At 38.5% G+C, this 17,673-nt stretch overlaps 1 long non-coding RNA gene across 1 annotated transcript; it reads left to right on the top strand.

The window, feature by feature from the left end:
- The first annotated feature begins 1,200 nt into the window (after window positions 1-1,200).
- Window positions 1,201-3,605, top strand: LOC129645022 (uncharacterized). The gene is made up of 3 exons (XR_008711124.1): window positions 1,201-1,355; window positions 2,416-2,530; window positions 3,373-3,605. It is a non-coding gene; the product is annotated as an uncharacterized LOC129645022 (long non-coding RNA).
- Window positions 3,606-17,673: the final 14,068 nt, after the last annotated feature.

Here is a 17,673-nt window from a genome sequence, read left to right as displayed (position 1 = left end):
TGGCTGCAAACAGCCTGGAGGAAGCATGGTCTCGGTATAAATACAATGGTGGATCCCAAAGTGCAGCTGCTGGAGCCTGTCAGTCAACTATGTGGGCTTTTTAGACAGTCCGAACTGTACACCTTATGGTTGCCACATCCTGATGATCAGAAAGAGAATAGGGGGATGGAGGAAGAGCTGCTGTGCAGAAAAATGATAAAGCAATAGCTATTATGCATTTCTCACAAAGGAAAGAATCTTACCTTTTCTCTAAGTCCTCAGTTCTTTTAATCTGTTTGTTCTTATTCAGTAATTGGTGTTTAGTAATTAAATTTAAATTTTTGAAATGATTACAAAAAAAAAGAGGAATGAAACAGATATTATGAAATAACAGTATGATCTTACTCAGCTGGAATGATTCCTTTGAGGCTAAAAAATGTGCGTTTGATGTGCGAAGTCTGGTGTATTCAAATTTGCTTATTTTATCACTCTAACTTCCTGTGATTTCTAGTTAAACTTCAGGACACCTGTGTGGGTTCTTGTTTCTTGCTTAATAGTTGTGTGAATTAGTGGCAGTAGAAATAGAACTAGGTTTCATCCACATTCAACCTTTGTTCCCTACCTCGGTCTCATCACATAGATAACCGGGGCTGGAACATACAAAGGCTGGATTGTCACCAAAAGTGGAATAAGATGTTGAGATGAAGGACCTGATTTTGATTTGGAATAGAAAACTTTTCAAATGAAATGGGATGGTATAGCTGCAATGGAAAAGAGTGAGAGAGTTAATTCTTAGGTCGGTTGATAAGGAGTCTGGGACCCTCTAGGAGGAGAAAGTGGTCTGGGGCCCTCGAGGAGGAGAAAGGAGCAACATTTTTTCCCTACATTCCTTTGTCTTAGTCACATAAGACATTTTTTTCTTAAGCTCTGAGCTGTTATGGCAACAATAAATCCTAAGACCAACTTTATTTAACCCCAGAGCTAATGATTACACAACAAAGCAACTAATCTTGCTCAAGGATATGTTTTCCCTTAAGCTCTGTGCTAATGATTATTTAACGAAGATGTATCTTGCTCAAGGACATGTTTCTCCTTCTTAACAAGAACCTTCTGACTAATACTATTATCTTAAGATGTATTTGAGAGTGAGTCTGGTAAGACCTTTCTATTGTCAGTAACCAACTGAAAAAGTGGGGTTTTAGCTCCACCCAAACTAGTGAGTGGGGCACTCTCTGCCCTCTTCTGTCTAGGTCAGACAGACCTTTTTCACTGTAATAAAACTTTTGCCACATGAAGCTCTGAGTGCCTGAAGCCTCATCTCTGGTCCTGAAGCTAAATTATTTTCTTTAGAGATCACGAATCTAACACCGTTCACTGTAAGCTATCAAGAGTATTGTGGTTCCTCAAAAAATTAAACATAGAGGTACTTTATGATCTGGCAGATATATTTCTAGACCCCAGAGAATTGAAAGCAGGAACTTAAACAGGTATCTGTACATCCATGTTCATAGCAGCATCATTCATAATAGCCAAAAGGTGGAAGTGTCCATCAGTGGACTGATGAAAGGATAAAGAAAATGTGGTATATACATTTAATAGAATCTTATTCAGCCTTAAAAAGGAAAGAAATTCTGTTTTTCTAAAATAGAAGTATAGTTGATTTACAATATTGTATTAGTTTCAGGTATACAATATAGTAATTCAAGATTTTTATAGATTATACTCCATTTAAAGTTATTATAAAATAACAGCTTGTTTGTATCTCTCAGTTGCCTATCCCTTATTTTGCTCCTCCCCACTTCCTTCTCCCTACTGGTAATCACTAGATTTCTCTGTGTATTGGTGAATCTGTTTCTGTTTTGTTATATTCATTGTTTTATTTTTGTTGTTGTTGTTCAGTCACTAAGTCATGTCCAACTCTTTGTGATCCTATGGACTGCAGCATTCCAGGCTTCCCTGTCCTTCACCATCTCCTGGAGTTTATTCAAACATGTCCATTGAGTCAGTGATGTCATCTAACCATTTCATCCTCTGTTCCCTTCTCCTCCTGCTTTCAATCTCTCCCAGCATCAGAGTCTTTTCCAATGAGTCTGCTCTTTGCATCAGTATTGGAGCTTCAGTTTCAGCATCAGTTCTTCCAATGAATATTCAGGGATTCCACGTATAAGTGATAACAGAGTATTTGTCTTTATCTGACTTGTTTCACTAAGCTTAATACCCTCTAGGCCCATCCATATTGTTGCAAATGGTAGAATTTCTTTTTTTAATGGTTAAGTAATATTCTATTCTATATGTATAACAGGTTCTCTATGCATTCATAAGTTGATGGGCACTTGGGTTTCTTGCATATCTTGGCTATTGTCAATAAAGCTACTGTGAACACTGGGGTTTGTGTATCCTTCTGAATTACTGTTTTTCTTTTTTTATTTTTTTCAGATATATATTCAGGAGTGGAATTGCTGGATCATATGGTAATTCTATTTTAGTTTCTTAAAAAGTTTCCACACTGTTTCTCATACTGGTCTCACCAATCTACAATCTCATCAACAAGGTACTAGGGTTCTTTTTTCCATATGCCCCCCAATATTTGTTATTTGTAGACATTTTTGATGACAGCCATTCTGACAGATGTAAAGTGTTATCTCATTGTCATTTTGATTTGCACTCTGCTGAGGATTAGTGCTATGGATCATTTTTTCTTGTGATTGTATATATTCTTTGGGAAGATGTCTCTTCAGGTCTTCTGCCCATTTTTAATTGAGTTATTTATTTTTGATATTGAGTTGTATGAGATGTTTATATATTTTGGCTATTAACCCCTTATAGCTCAGTCACTCAGGCATGTCTAACACTTTGCGACCCTATGAACTCTAGCTCGAAAGATTTCTCTGTTCATGGAATTTTCCAGGCAAGAATACTAGGGTGGGTTGCCATTTCCTTCTCCAAGGGATCTTCCCAATGCAGGAATTGAACCCACATATCTTGTATCTTCTGCATTGGCAGGTGGATTCTTTACCACTGAGCCACCAGAGAAGACTTGTAGGTTATATTATTTGCAAATATTTTATCCCATTCAGTGGAGCTATTTTTAAATTTTGTTGATGGTTTCCTTAGTTGTGAAAAAGCTTCTAAACTTAATTTGGTATTATTTATTTTTGCTTTTGTTTCTTTTGCCTTAGGAGACAGACCCGCCCCCCACCCCCACCCCCCCCCAAAAAAAAAACCCCAACCAAAAATACCGCTATGATTTACAAAGAGTGAACTGCTTATATTCTTTTCTAGGATTTTTATGGTTTCATGTCTAACATTTAGGCCTTGATCCATTTTGAGTTTATTTTTACATGTGATGTGAGGGAATATTCTAATTTTATTCTTTTACATGTAACTGTCTAGTTTTCCCAGCACGACCTGTTGAAGAGACTCTCTCCATTGTGCATTCTTGCCTCCTTAAAAAGGAAGGAATTTCTGACATATATCACCACATCGACGAATTCTGAGGACATTCTGCTAAGCGAAATTAACCAGTCACTAAAAGGCAAATGCTATATGATTCCACTTATATGAGTTACATAGCTGTGAAAAGAAGAGAAGCGAAAAGCAAAGGAGAAAAGGAAAGATACAAACATCTGAATGCAGAGTTCCAAAGAATAGCAAGAAGAGATAAGAAAGCCTTCTTCAGTGATTAATGCAAAGAAATAGAGGAAAACAACAGAATGGGAAAGACTAGGGATCTCTTCAAGAAAATCAGAGATACCAAAGGAACATTTCATGCAAAGATGGGCTTGATAAAGGACAGAAATGGTATGGACCTAACAGAAGCAGAAGATATTAAGAAGAGGTGGCAAGAATACACAGAAGAACTGTACAAAAAAGATCTTCACGACCCAGATAATCATGATGGTGTGATCACTGACCAAGAGCCAGACATTCTGGAATGTGAAGTCAAGTGGGCCTTAGAAAGCATCACTATGAACAAAGCTAGTGGAGGTGATGAATTCCAGTGGAGCTATTTCAAATCCTGAAAGATGATGCTGTGAAAGTGCTGCACTCAATATGCCAGCAAATTGGGAAAACTCAGCTGTGGCCACAGGACTGGAAAAGGTCAGTTTTCATTCCAATCCCAAAGAAAGGCAATGCCAAAGAATGCTCAAACTACCGCACAATTGCACTCATCTCACATGCTAGTAAAGTAATGCTCAAAATTCTCCAAGCCAGACTTCAGCAATATGTGAATCGTGAAATTCCTGATGTTCAAGCTGGTTTTAGAAAAGGCAGAGGAACCAGAGATCAAATTGCCAACATCCGCTGGATCAAGAAAAAAGCAAGAGAGTTCCAGAAAAATATCTATTTCTGCTTTATTGACTATGCCAAAGCCTTTGACTGTGTGGATCACAATAAACTATGGAAAATTCTGAAAGAGAAGGGAATACCAGACCACCTGACCTGCCTCTTGAGAAACCTGTATGCAGGTCAGGAAGCAACAGTTAGAACTGTACATGGGACAATAGACCGGTTCCAAATAGGAAAAGGAGTTCGTCAAGGCTGTATATTGTCAGCCTGTTTATTTAACTTATATGCAGAGTACACCATGAGAAATGCTGGACTGGAAGAAACACAAGCTGGAATCAAGATTGCTGGGAGAAATATCAAGAACCTCAGATATGCAGATGACACCACCCTTATGGCAGAAAGTGAAGAGGAACTCAAAAGCCTCTTGATGAAAGTGAAAGTGGAGAGTGAAAAAGTTGGCTTAAAGCTCAACATTCAGAAAACGAAGATCATGGCATCCGGTCCTATCACTTCATGGGAAATAGATGGGGAAACAGTGGAAACAGTGTCAGACTTAATTTTTCTGGGCTCCAAAATCACTGCAGATGGTGACTGCAGCCATGAAATTAAAAGACGCTTACTCCTTGAAAGAAAAGTTATGACCAACCTAGATAGCATATTCAAAAGCAGAGACATTACTTTGCCAACAAAGGTTCATCTAGTCAAGGCTATGGTTTTTCCTGTGGTCATGTGTGGATGTGCGAGTTGGACTGTGAAGAAGGCTGAGCACTGAAGAATTGATGCTTTTGAACTGTGGTGTTGGAGTAGACTCTTGAGAGTCCCTTGGACTGCAAGGAGATCCAAGCAGTCCATTCTGAAGGAGATCAGCCCTGGGATTTCTTTGGAAGGAATGATGCTAAAGCTGAAACTCCAGTACTTTGGCCCCCTCATGCGAAGAGTTGACTCATTGGAAAGACTCTGATGCTGGGAGAGATTGGGGGCAGGAGGAGAAGGGGACGACAGAGGATGAGATGGCTGGATGGCATCACTGACTCGATGGACGTGAGTCTGAGTGAACTCTGGGAGTTGGTGATGGACAGGGAGGCCTGGCGTGCTGCGATTCATGGGGTCACAAACAGTCGAACATAACTGAGGAACTGATCTGATCTGATTATAAAAAAGTGTAATGACTTGGAAAGGAAATTGAGAAACTAAGAAGTCAACCATAATTCTGCTATCCCATTTAAATGGTAGAATTCCTTCTTAGATCTGCTTTTGTGTATTTATTTTTCCCACTTTTTCCAGTCAGGAATACATATATTTGAGTCTATAAAACTACATTTATAGAAATAACTTTTAGTGGTGAGAGTAAATTTATTATTAAAAATTGCAAACTGCAAAAACATGAAGAAAAAATAAAAATTAATTTAATTGTACAACTGAACAAGAACCAATACTAACAACTTCTTTCCTATGAATGTATAATATTCATTTAGAAATTGGAATTGTACTCTACATACAAATTGTATCCTGCTTTTTGTCTCGCTTACTTTCTCCCAGCCACCAAATATTCTTTGAAACAACAAATTTAAAAATATCATTGGAATATAGTTGATTTACAAAGTTATGTCAATTTCAGGTGTACAGCAAAGCGAATTAGTTATACATATACATATATCCACTTTTTTAAGATTCTTTTCCAACATAGGTTATTAGATAGTGTTGAATAAGGTTCCCTGTGCTATATGAAAGTGAACATGAAGTCGCTCAGTCGTGTCCGACTCTTTGCGACCCCATGGACTGTAGCCTATCAGGCTCCTCCGTCCATGGGATTTTCCAGGCAAGAGTGCTGGAATGGATTGCCATTTCTTTCTCCAGGGGATCTTCCCAACCCAGGAATTGAACCCAAGTCTCCCACATTGCAGGCAGACGCTTTACCGTCTGAGCCACCAGGGGACCCAATAAGTAAGTGAAGTCGCTCAGTCATGTCCAACTCTTTGAACCCCATGGACAGTAGCCTGCACCAGGCTCCTCTGTCCATGGGATTTTCTAGGCAAGAGTACTGGAGTGGGTTGCCATTTCCTTCTCCAGGGAATCTTCCCGACCCAGAGATCGAACCCAGGTCTTCTGCATTGTAGACAGACGCTTTACTGTCTGAGCCACCAGGGAGCTATATAGTAGGTCCTTATTAGTTATCTATTTTATATATAGTAGTGTGTATATGTTAATTCCAATCTTCCAGTTTATCACTCCTTTCCCCTTGGTATCCATAGGTTTGTTTTCTACATCTATTACTCTATTTCTGGTTTGTAAATAAGCTCATTTGTATCATTTTTTTAAAATTCCACCTATAAGTATTATCATATTTGCCTTTGTCTGACTTACTTCACTAGGTATGACAATCTCTAGGTCTATCCATGTTGCTGCAAATGGAATTATTTTTATTCTCTTTCAATGACTGAGCAATATTTCATGGAGCAAAATTTCATACATATATAACACCACATCTTCTTTATCTTTGAAGTGAAGTGAAGTGAAGTCTCTCAGTCATGTCTGACTCTGCAACCCCATAGACTGTAGCCTACCAGGATTCTCCAACCGTGGGATTTTCCAGGCAAGAGTACTGGAATGAGTTGCCATTTCCTTCTCCTATGGACATTTAGGTTGCTTCCATGTCTTGGCTATTATAAATAATGCTGCAATGAACATTGGGGTGCATGTATTTTTTCAAATTATAGTTTTATCTGGGATATGCCCAGAGCAGTATTGCTGAACCATGTGGTATTTCTGCTGCTGCTGCTAAGTCGCTTTAGTCGTGTCCGACTCTGTGCAACCCCATAGATGTAGTTTTTTAAAGAAACCTTTATACTATTCTTCATAATGGTTATACCAGTTTACATTCCCACCAATGGTGGAGGAGGGTTCATTGTTCTCTATAATCTCTCTAGTATTTATTGTTTATAGATTTTTTGACATTGGCCATTCTGATCAGTGTGAGGTGATACCTCATTATAGTTTTGATTTGCATTTCTCTAATAATTAGTGATGTTTAACATCTTTTCATATGCTTTTTGGCCATCTGTCTTCTTTTAGAATTTCTGCCCATTTTCTGATTGGGTTGTAGTGTTTTTTTTTTATATTGAGCTGTATGAGTTTGTATATTTTGGAGATTAATCACTTGTCAATTGCTTCATTTGCAAATTTTTTCTCCCATTCGGCGGCTGTCTTTTTGTTTTGTCTATGGTTTCTTTTGCTGTACAAAGTTTTAAAATTTAACTAGGTCCCATTTGTCTGTTTTTGTTTTTATTTTCATTAAGGACATAGATCAAAAAAGATATTGCTGCAATTCATGTCAAAGAATATTCTTCCTATGTTTTCCTCTAAGAATTTATAGTATATGGTCTTAAATTTAGGTCTTTAATCCATTTTGAGTTTATTTTTTCTATTACTATTAGAAAAATATTTTTTCTATTACTATTCTATTAGAGAATGTCTTAATTTCATTCTTTTAACATGTAGCTGTCAAACTTTCCCAGCACCAGTTACTAAAGAGGTTGTCTTTATTGCAATGTGTATTCTTGCTTCCTTTGTAATATAGTTCAGTTGACCATATGTGTATGGGTTTATCTTTGGACTTTTTATCCTGTTCCACTGATGTATAATTTTTTTTGTGCTAGTACCAACTTGCTTTGATTACTGTAGCTTTATAGTATATTCTGAAATCAGGGAGCCTGATTCCTCCAATAAAGTTTTTCTTTCTGAAGAAATTGCTTTGGCTATTCAGGGTCTTTTCTGTGAAACCATAGTTTTAATGGGCCATCACAGCTATTGTATACAAATATTTTAAAGGAATTTTCCTGCATAAGTTTTTCATTATTAATGTTCTCTTCTAATCTATTACATATATGCAGTGTAGTTTTTATAGGATTTCAAAGATTACAAGCTTACTAAGGGTAGAAAGCATTTGAAATAAAGTATAGAATCTAGCCTGAATCAAAATGATGCTGCACCAAAGGTGTTCACCAAAGTGGGGAACAATCCAGGGAGGATTTTGGACTGTGGTTACCTAATAGCTCTAGGCTAAAGAATCTATGGAAACTGATATATATATATATATATATATATATTTATAAAGATAAAAGAATCTTTACATATCAAAGCAAATAGTCAAATAGTCTTTGGCTATGTCCCAGTTATTTTCAGATTTACTTATGTACCCATTGGGCTTCCCTAGTGGCTCAGCTGGTAAAGAATCTGCCTGCAATGTGAGAGACCTGGGTTCAATCCCTGGGTTGGGAAGATGCCCTGGAGAAAGGAATGGCTACCCACTCCAGTATTCTTGCCTGGAGAATTCCATGGACTATCCATGGAGTTGCAGAGAGTCGGACACGACTGAGCAACTTTCACTTTCACTTTCGCCCACTGGCCTACTTTGCCAGAAATTTGCCCACAACCAGTTTCTTTGTGGCATCCCATGGTGGATGTGGGTCCTAGTGCGGGCACAATTGCTGGGCTGCCACTGGCATACAGAACTCTCCAGCTCCTGGCTCACCCTGTTCCACTGAAACTGCTTTAAGTTTCCCCAGGGCTCTGAGTCAAAACCAGACAGAAGAGGAATTCCCACTCTTTTCCATTCCAAGAAAAGTCCAATTTCCTCCTTCCCACTTTCCTACCCCCCTTGCTAGGGAGAGGCTTTGTTTTCTTGACCTCAAGAAAACTCCATCAAATCTTGGTCTACCTCCCATAGTCTGATTCATTCTTTCTTATCTAGGATTTTCATCTAGAGTGACAGATGCCCCATAGTGTAAATAGGTCAAATTGATCTCACCTAAAATTAAAAAACAAAAGTGGGTTGGAACAATGAGCCACAACTTGTGTTCTAATGAATTTCAGGCTGCTCACTTGGGAATACTGAGGAATAGAGGAAGATAAAAATTGTAAAACCAGGCCAAATAACACTTAAAGTCCAAATAACAATCTCCTTGCCAGTCTCTACTCCTCTAAATTCACCATAACGAGGAATACCTTCCAACTTGAAAGCAAAGATTTAGTTAAAATAGCTGGCTATCCAAACAAGTTACATTCAGCAAGCGGAGCAGTGTTTGGCTTCATTGCTATTTATTTTAGGCCTAAAATGAGTGTTCAGAAACATAAAGACTCTAGAAGGTATTGTATATTCAGTTCCACATTTAACAAATTATGGGTGTTCTGTATGTTGTGGGTTTAGCAGTTAAAGGGAGTTTAGCAGTCTCAACATAAAACTGCATCTTGTTGGTGGCACCAATGGAAATAAACAAATACACAGCTGCTTCATTAAACTTAAATATTATTTATGACTCTGTAAATATAAATAAGATTTTGTTAGAATTGTGTGCCCCTGTGGTCGCAGCTTTCTATAAAAATGACTCAGAACTTCATACCTTCTAAGATTATCCTGCCTTTGCCATGTTTGCCTGAAAAATGAAAAAAGGAAATTTTAATTATGGGAATGAGCTCTACTGTGAATGGCAAGAACTCCATACTTGCCTTCAACTACCCACAGTATCCTTTATTTCTTCCCCAGCCTTCCCCCTTCGTCTGAACTCTTTCACTCCCAAGGCCCTGGAATCCATTATTTCCTTGGTATATACTAGAATTACTAGAATTAAGTGCCCTGTGAATATCTGTATAGCAGGGGAGGAAAAAACACAAGGCATGTTAAAAAACAATTTGGAGGAAGTAAAATAAAAGTGTTCCACAGAAATCAATATGGTAATACAAAGGAGAAGCCTGTTCAATAGTGTTTTAAAAATCATAGAGCCTGAGATGTTTGGAGAGAGTAACATGGAAACTTACATTACCATATGTAAAATAGATAACCAACGGGAATTTGCTGTATAGCTCAGGAAACCAAAACAGGGGCTCAACCTAGAGGGGTGGGATGGGGAGGGAAATGGGAGGGAGGCTCAAGAGGGAGGGGATATATGTATACCTATGTCTGATTCATGTTGAGGTTTGACAGAAAACAACAAAATTCTGTAAAGCAATTATCCTTCAATTTAAAAAGAAATAAATTTAAAATTAAAAAATCATAGAGATAATTTAATTTAAAAGAGATTAGATCATTGCCAGAATGGCCACATGATTATAATGTGTATATCCTCAAATGAAAAATAATCATTGTCTTAGCTTTTTCTGAGTCAAATGTAATTTCTGATTAGACACCTCCTGAATTCGCTAACAAATTATGATCAGAAAAGAAGCCCAATAAGTTTGGAGTTTGGTTGAATTTAAAATCTGATTTTATGATTCATTTATACTTAGAGATGTTGTTGTTATTTCTCTCCTCTGATTTCAAACAGAACAGCAACCAGGGACTGAAACTAATGTTATAAGTAACAGTTAAGTTATAACAGTGAAGTTTCCCTATTAAGAAGCAAGAAGATCCTTCAATCTTTGAATAGAATATAAATCATGTCAGAATAACAGAGTGAATAATGTCTCTTCTCAATAGCTAAATCGATTGCCAAAATCTTGAAAGTTTTCCTGAAATAAAGAATTAAACATTTGAAATATCTGTCCTAGTTATTATCTCTTAGGTTAGAAGTCCAGTCACCCATCCCTGCTTTTGAGAAATGCACCCCCCGCCCCCATGATCTAATGGCACAGCTGCAGTTGATTAGACTGGGGGCAGCTGGGAGACCTGATCAAACAGGAATTTGGAATTAAGACTGAGAGCAAGCAGTATTAAGGACAGTGAAACTAGTAAGGTGTTGACTCAGAAGTTATTAATAGTAGCTGTTAAACCATGAGGACTACAAAATAGAAAAAGCTGGGAAACAGAATAGAAGAGAATTTGGGGGCTTCACCAGAGCATTCTGGAGTAATCTCAGGTTCCAGTGTGTTCCTGAAATCCAGCTACAGTTTTTTTTGTTGTTGTTGTTCCATTACATAGGTTTTTGTTGTTGTTGTTGTTCCATTATGACCACTGTCATCTTTATAATAAACTCTCTTTTCAACTAAAATTAAATCCAAGGGGCTCCTCTTACTTTCAACAAAGAAAGGTCCTAAACAACTTTTGGAAATACTTTTATAATTATTTATTTAAAGCTAAGACCATTCCTGCTTTAAATACAGACAGGCTTGATATGAGCATTAATATTAATTTTGATATTTTTAAATTATGGCAGATAATTAAAAACATTATGTTCCTCTACAAAACAATAAAATAAGCTTATTGAAAACAGGGAAGGAAACTTTATGTCTTTCCTTAAAAACTAATCAATAATTTTAAAAAAATTTCATATTCATCAGTATTTCCTAATGTCTTCAAAAAGACATTAGGAAAAAAGTCTTCTCTACTTGTGTAGCAAAATGTATTGCTATGACTCTATCATAAATATATCATAATACATAGCAAACAGTTATCATTCCACACAGTCTATTTCATCTCTACTCTGAACTCTGACATTGGGGATATGAGGTTGGAGAGACTACAAATGCAGTCCTTGCTGCTGCTGCTAAGTCACTTCAGTCGTGTCTGACTCTGCGTGACCCCATAGATGGCAGCCCACCAGGCTCCCCCATCCCTGGGATTCTCCAGGCAAGAACACTGGAGTGGGTTGCCATTTCCTTAAGGAAAGACAAACATAATGTGTCACATTGGACTCTCTCTATTGCTTCCATGAGCCTACATATTAGAGAGAGGGCCAGGGCAGCCTCCACAGGAATTGCTGAGAGACAGCACAGCCAACCCTGTGACTCCTAGTCTTTCATCTAAATTCAACATAAATAAGAGAAGCCTAGATTGATTATTTTATTGAAAAAGAATTCCTTTGATGTTAATTTATAGGAGTAGTGAGCTTTATGGTTATTCCCCTCAATTCCTACTCCCTTCCTTTAAGAAAAGTTGGAGCTGTGAGGACTAGGAGGACAAGAAATATGTCATATTCTCCATGTGAACACACATAGAGAATATTCTAAGTCTCATTTGGAGGCTGGTGGAGGTAACAGCATTGTTCTTCAAAATGAGAGATGGTTGTAATTTGAATGTCCCATAATTCCAGAGTTTGCTGGGGCAAGAGTACAAAAGTGTACTGCTGGGCAAAGCAGCCTCTGCAGAAGGGCAGCCAAGCCAGAGTCATCCTGCAAGGATCCAGTGTCAGAGGGCTGGCCCCACAGCATGAGGGAATCTGAACTATTCTGCTGGAACACCGAAGTTGAAGAGAGAAAGGTTTCACAGAATAATGAATGTCTGGATAGTGAGGTCCTGTCCAAGAAGTGAAGTCATGTCCATGAAGATTACTGAAGAATCTACCAATGTGGTTATGAAAGAGCCAGCATTTGAAGGTGGGCATTCAATAGTCAAATGAAAGCTACAAATAGCACCAGTTAGATTCACATCCCTCCCCAAGCCCAATCTTGGAGGTGCTATAAGTGGAAACAGAATTGGATGAAAGATGGAAATGCTGACATTGAAAGTGACTACTGTTGGGATATCAACCCATCTCATCCTCTGTCATCCCCTTCTCCTGCCTTCAATCTTTCCCAGCATCAGGATCTTTTCTAATGAGTCAATTCTTGAGATGGTTGGATGGCATCACTGACTCAATGGACATGAGTTTGAGCAAGCTCCGGGTGTTGGTGATGGACAGGGAAGCCTGGCGTGCTGCAGTCCATGGGGTCACAAAGAGTTGGACACGATTGAGTGACTGAGCTGAAATGTTGGGCTGCACCTTGCAGATCTGCAAGATTTGTCATTGCTAGCCTTGAGACTGAAGAAAGAGCACAGAGACAGCAACAGAGACATAAAATGTTTATTGGATAGGGAACCTTACAAAAGGGAATCAGCAAAATTCCTGGAGTGACACCCCACCATGTACAGCCAATGGCAAGCAGTATATGGTAGCAACCTTCTACTTTGGGGAGAGGGAGGCTACTGTTTATAGCGGGGATAGATGTCAGGTTGGTTCACATTTACCAGGCAAACCAGCAACTGGGGTAGTGGTCTGGAAGTTACTGATTAAGCCTTATAATTGAGAGGATTGGATAGTCATGTGAGTGAAGCAGGGCCTGGTCAAGCAGGGGATGTACAGAGATCAAGGGAACAGCCATCTTGAATGACCTGACCTTTTAACTGCATTTCTTAATGTCTGAAAGCAAGACTGTCATTTAATACCTGAAGATGTTAAAAGCATACGCCTCAGATGTTACAAGGAAGAAGTGAGATCTATCAGTGTTTAAAAGCATTGGTGGGAGAAAAAGTCAAATTCAGCTAATTCAATAGACCAGTCAAGTAAGTAAAGAGATAATTATGAGAACTGTCTAAGTGCTGCTATCCAGGTGAATATGGGTTGTCATAGAGAAAACATGGGGGCAACTGAGTGAGTTTCAGTGGAACATAAACTTCTTCCCAGAATTAGTGAGTTGAAATAACAAATAGGAGTTTTCCAGTAAAAAAAAATGAAAGATTGGAGGGGAAGGGCAGCTTTAGCAAAAGAGGCAGGTACAAATTTCTAAAAGCAAGAGAAACAATGGCCCTTTTGAGAAATTACAATTGATTATGTTTTGAATATAGACTCTGATGGGGGAGAAGTGCAAGGTGATGAATCATATACTCTAGTAAGGAGCTTGCATGTAATCCTGGAGCCTGTGGTAATCCATAAAGTAGCATTTTTAAGTAGGGAAGGAGTATTGTGAAAGATCACTCTAGCTACTGTGTTCTGAGACACCTGGAGCTGCATCCAACATGTTAAGGAGCTCTGACAATAATCAGGATGAAGGATGCTGATAGTTTAAACTAGAACTAAGAGAATGGCAATGAGAATGGAGAGAAGGTACTAGATATCAGAACTCTTCAGGGAATATAATTCGAAAGACTTGGGGATGGACTGAATGAAGGAGTAAGTAAAAGGAAGAGTTAAGGATGCATGTTCCCAGAATGGACAACCAGAGTTATTCAATTGTTGGGATACAGACATTGTAGCAATTGCCAAGGTAATTGGATTGTATGGGAAATTGAAAGAGTGAGTATAGACAGCTCTTTTTAAATAATTTGAAGGTTGTGAGGGGATAAGAAAAGAGAGTAGTTAGAGAGAGAAGGAAGCTGGGAGCATAAAGAAGGGTGAGCGCCAAAGAATTAATGCTTTTGATCTGTGGTGTTGGAGAAGACTCTTGAGAGTCCCTTGGACTGCAAGGAAATCAAACCAGTCAATCCTCAAGGAAATCAGTCCTGAATATTCATTGGAAGGACTGATGCTGAAGCTGAAACTCCAATACTTTGGGCCACCTGATGTGAAGAACAGACTTACTGGAAAAGACACTGATGCTGGGGAAGGTGAAGGCAGAAGGAGAAGGGGGTGACAGAGGATGAGATGGTTGGATGGCATCACTGACCCAATGGACATGAGTTTGAGCATGCTCTGGGAGTTGGTGATGAGCAGGGAGGCCTGGTGTGCTGCAGTCCATGGAGTCGCAAAGAGTCAGACATGACTGAGTGACTGAAGTGAACTGATGCTTTGACCTAATAATACTACTTCTAAAATTTTATTTAAGGAACTGATTGAATAAAAGCATACAGGCATATATGAAAAGATATTCATGGGAGCATTATTTTTATTAATGAAAAGTAGAAAACAGGTGAAATGTCTAATGATGAGTACTAATAGTTATCATATATCCATACAATTATTAAAATAATGATAAAGAGCTATAGTGATTGACAAGGAAAAACGACCATGGTATATTAAGTGGAAAAGCTGGTTAAAATAAAATAACTTATTTTCCCAGAGTTGAAATATATATGCCTAGAAAAATACTGAAATTAATTATCTCTTGGAGAAAATATTTTCAGTGGCTTTTATTTTTCTTCTCTAATTTTTTGTTATTGATGTATTTGTTTTACAGTCAACATTTTTTACTGTTAACTGTTCATGAAACAATAAAACTGATGCTGTTTTTGATCTACAAAATTTTTAAAAATTACCACTTAGGGAAACTTTTCAGTTGCACTACTGCTTTGGGCTGAATCATGAAATAACAGTTTAATGTGCATCTTCTGGCTCTCCTATGTGCTATAACATGTGGTTGCTAACCTACTGACAGATCATATGGGGCTCTGGCTAGATGAATAATGAAGGTTTTCATCATTGCAGTATCTGGGTTAGACAGCAGTTTCAAGGAAGGCAAACCCAAACTAAACCCGAGAAATTGTCAAGCCCAACCAAAACCCATATAAAAACTGCCTGGTGGTGTGTGGAAAGGTCCATGGTAGTTGACCTGGTGCTGATGTGGCTTGTCTTCCCACCAAACATAGATGTGCCAACTACGGTTTCTAAGCTGGACTTGCCTCAGCAATGCAAGTGATTTCATTTGGAGTTGGGAAGTCACTAACATAGATTATGGCTCTTGCCACCTCATTTTATAAACCCAGCTTGCTGCCAACCAAGTCTGCATCAATAGTCACAGTTTCCAGTCTCAGGCATTTCTCTTACTTTTGGTGTTATAATTCTGTAAAATAAATAACTGATATACTTTAATAACAGAGAAGACAATGGCAACCCACTCTAGTACTCTTGCCTGGAAAATCCCATGGACGGAGGGGCCTGGTGGGCTGCAGTCCATGGGGTCGCTAGGAGTTGGACACGACTGAGTGACTTCACTTTCACTTTTCACTTTCATGCATTGGAGAAGGAAATGGCAACCCACTCCAGTGTTCTTGCCTGGAGAGTCCCAGGGACGGGGGAGCCTGGTGGGCTGCCGTCTATGGGGTCACACAGAGTCGGACACGACTGAAGCGTCTTAGCAGCAGCATACTTTAATAATGTGGTATCTTGGTTGAACATGAGATTTTGAGGGCTTTTCTGAAAATTCTTTTATTAGGTCATCAACATTCACACTTTTAGCAACTTCATTTTGAATTAATATAATTCAAAGTGACATCAGTAACTTGACAAATACAAGATTGCAAACAATTTTTTTATGATTTAGCAACTTAGAAACTAAAACAATAAGGACAATGACTTCGTAATCTGCTTTATTGCAATGTCCATTTTGGAGGCTTTTATTTTATAATAATTTACTGACAAAGTTTACTGCCTAAGTGTCAGCAGTTCCTGTCATGATGCTTAGTCTGGGAAGTTAACATTTGTGTAGATGATGTAAAGATGGACAAGTAACCTGTTCCACTGAAAATCCTGGTGCTGCTCCCAAGTGAAACCCTGCCTCTCCTGTGCTGCCACCACCGCTCCTGCTTCTGCTAATTCTGCTATCACTGCCAACAAACTGGGCCCCAGTCTCCTGGCCCCGGGTTCTTCTTTGGGGGGGTCCCACAGCAGGTGTGGACACTGGACAGTCAGACCAATTGATTACTGCTTGCCATGCTCATGGACCTGAGCTCACACATACACACAAAGATATCTGGTGTATCTCCTCCGCTCTTTTACATGTTTCACTGCCTATTAGTTTCACTTAAAAAACACAAGTTCAAAGATCAAATTATTAAGAAGTTCATGATGACAGAGCATTAAGCCAAGTATGTGGTCTTTTCAAAGACCTGTGTCCTCTGCAATGGCCCTATTCACAATGAAGACCCATGCAGCCCAACAGAGGGGCAGTACCAAGGGATAAGGACCTTGTTATAGATTAATTTTATCTGAATTTCATGTGAATGGAGTCAATCTGTAATTTCAGAGTCACTTTTTAATTGTAAGCTAGTTTTATTGAGGTATAATTTATATACAAGTAAAACCCATCCACTTAACAAAGGCACAGAATTAGGTAACTGACATCACTACAGTTCAGATATAGAACAGTTTTGTTACAACCCCTCCCCCCTACCCCTGCAATGTCTCTCATGGAGATCAGAGTTGGTAGAATAGAGATCTACTGTTTGGGAAAGATGAATTCAGATTAATGCAAGAATCCTCAGCATGATATGGAAATTGATTTGGGAGTTTAATAAAAAAGATGGACAAACTAGTGAGATCTGGCCTGCAGAAGGGATGTCTGTTAATGGTAAGAGGAAATTTGTAAAGAATTGGTCAAATATTTTTAAAAAAATTTAAGGACATTGTATTTTGAATATTCTGACTATATAAGGATCTAGAGTTTTCTGAAATACTAGAGTTGCTTTTCATTCAGATTCAAATTAGGACTATTGAATTTACTTCTGACTGTTACCTCTGAAATTAATTCCTTTTGTGTAATTGAAACAAAATAGCATAAGGGGAGAGATGTATGGACAGAATACATGAACACAGACACACACAAACAGCTAGCAGGCACCATTTATGTGCCATAGCCTGAGGGAGGTGGGGATAACTTATCATAGAGGAAGTTTGTCATGGGTGCCCTTTTTGCTTCAAACTAGTGGAAGTCCTCCAGGTGTAACAGATTGATTTTCTGTCTTAATTAGATGAAATGCTCACAAGTGCATAGATTGGGTAT

This window comes from Bubalus kerabau, chromosome 2 (assembly GCF_029407905.1).
Source record: "Bubalus kerabau isolate K-KA32 ecotype Philippines breed swamp buffalo chromosome 2, PCC_UOA_SB_1v2, whole genome shotgun sequence".
Taxonomy (NCBI): domain Eukaryota; kingdom Metazoa; phylum Chordata; class Mammalia; order Artiodactyla; family Bovidae; genus Bubalus; species Bubalus kerabau.
Note: the sequence above shows the minus strand (reverse complement) of the source record. Positions and strands in the feature narration are given on the sequence as shown.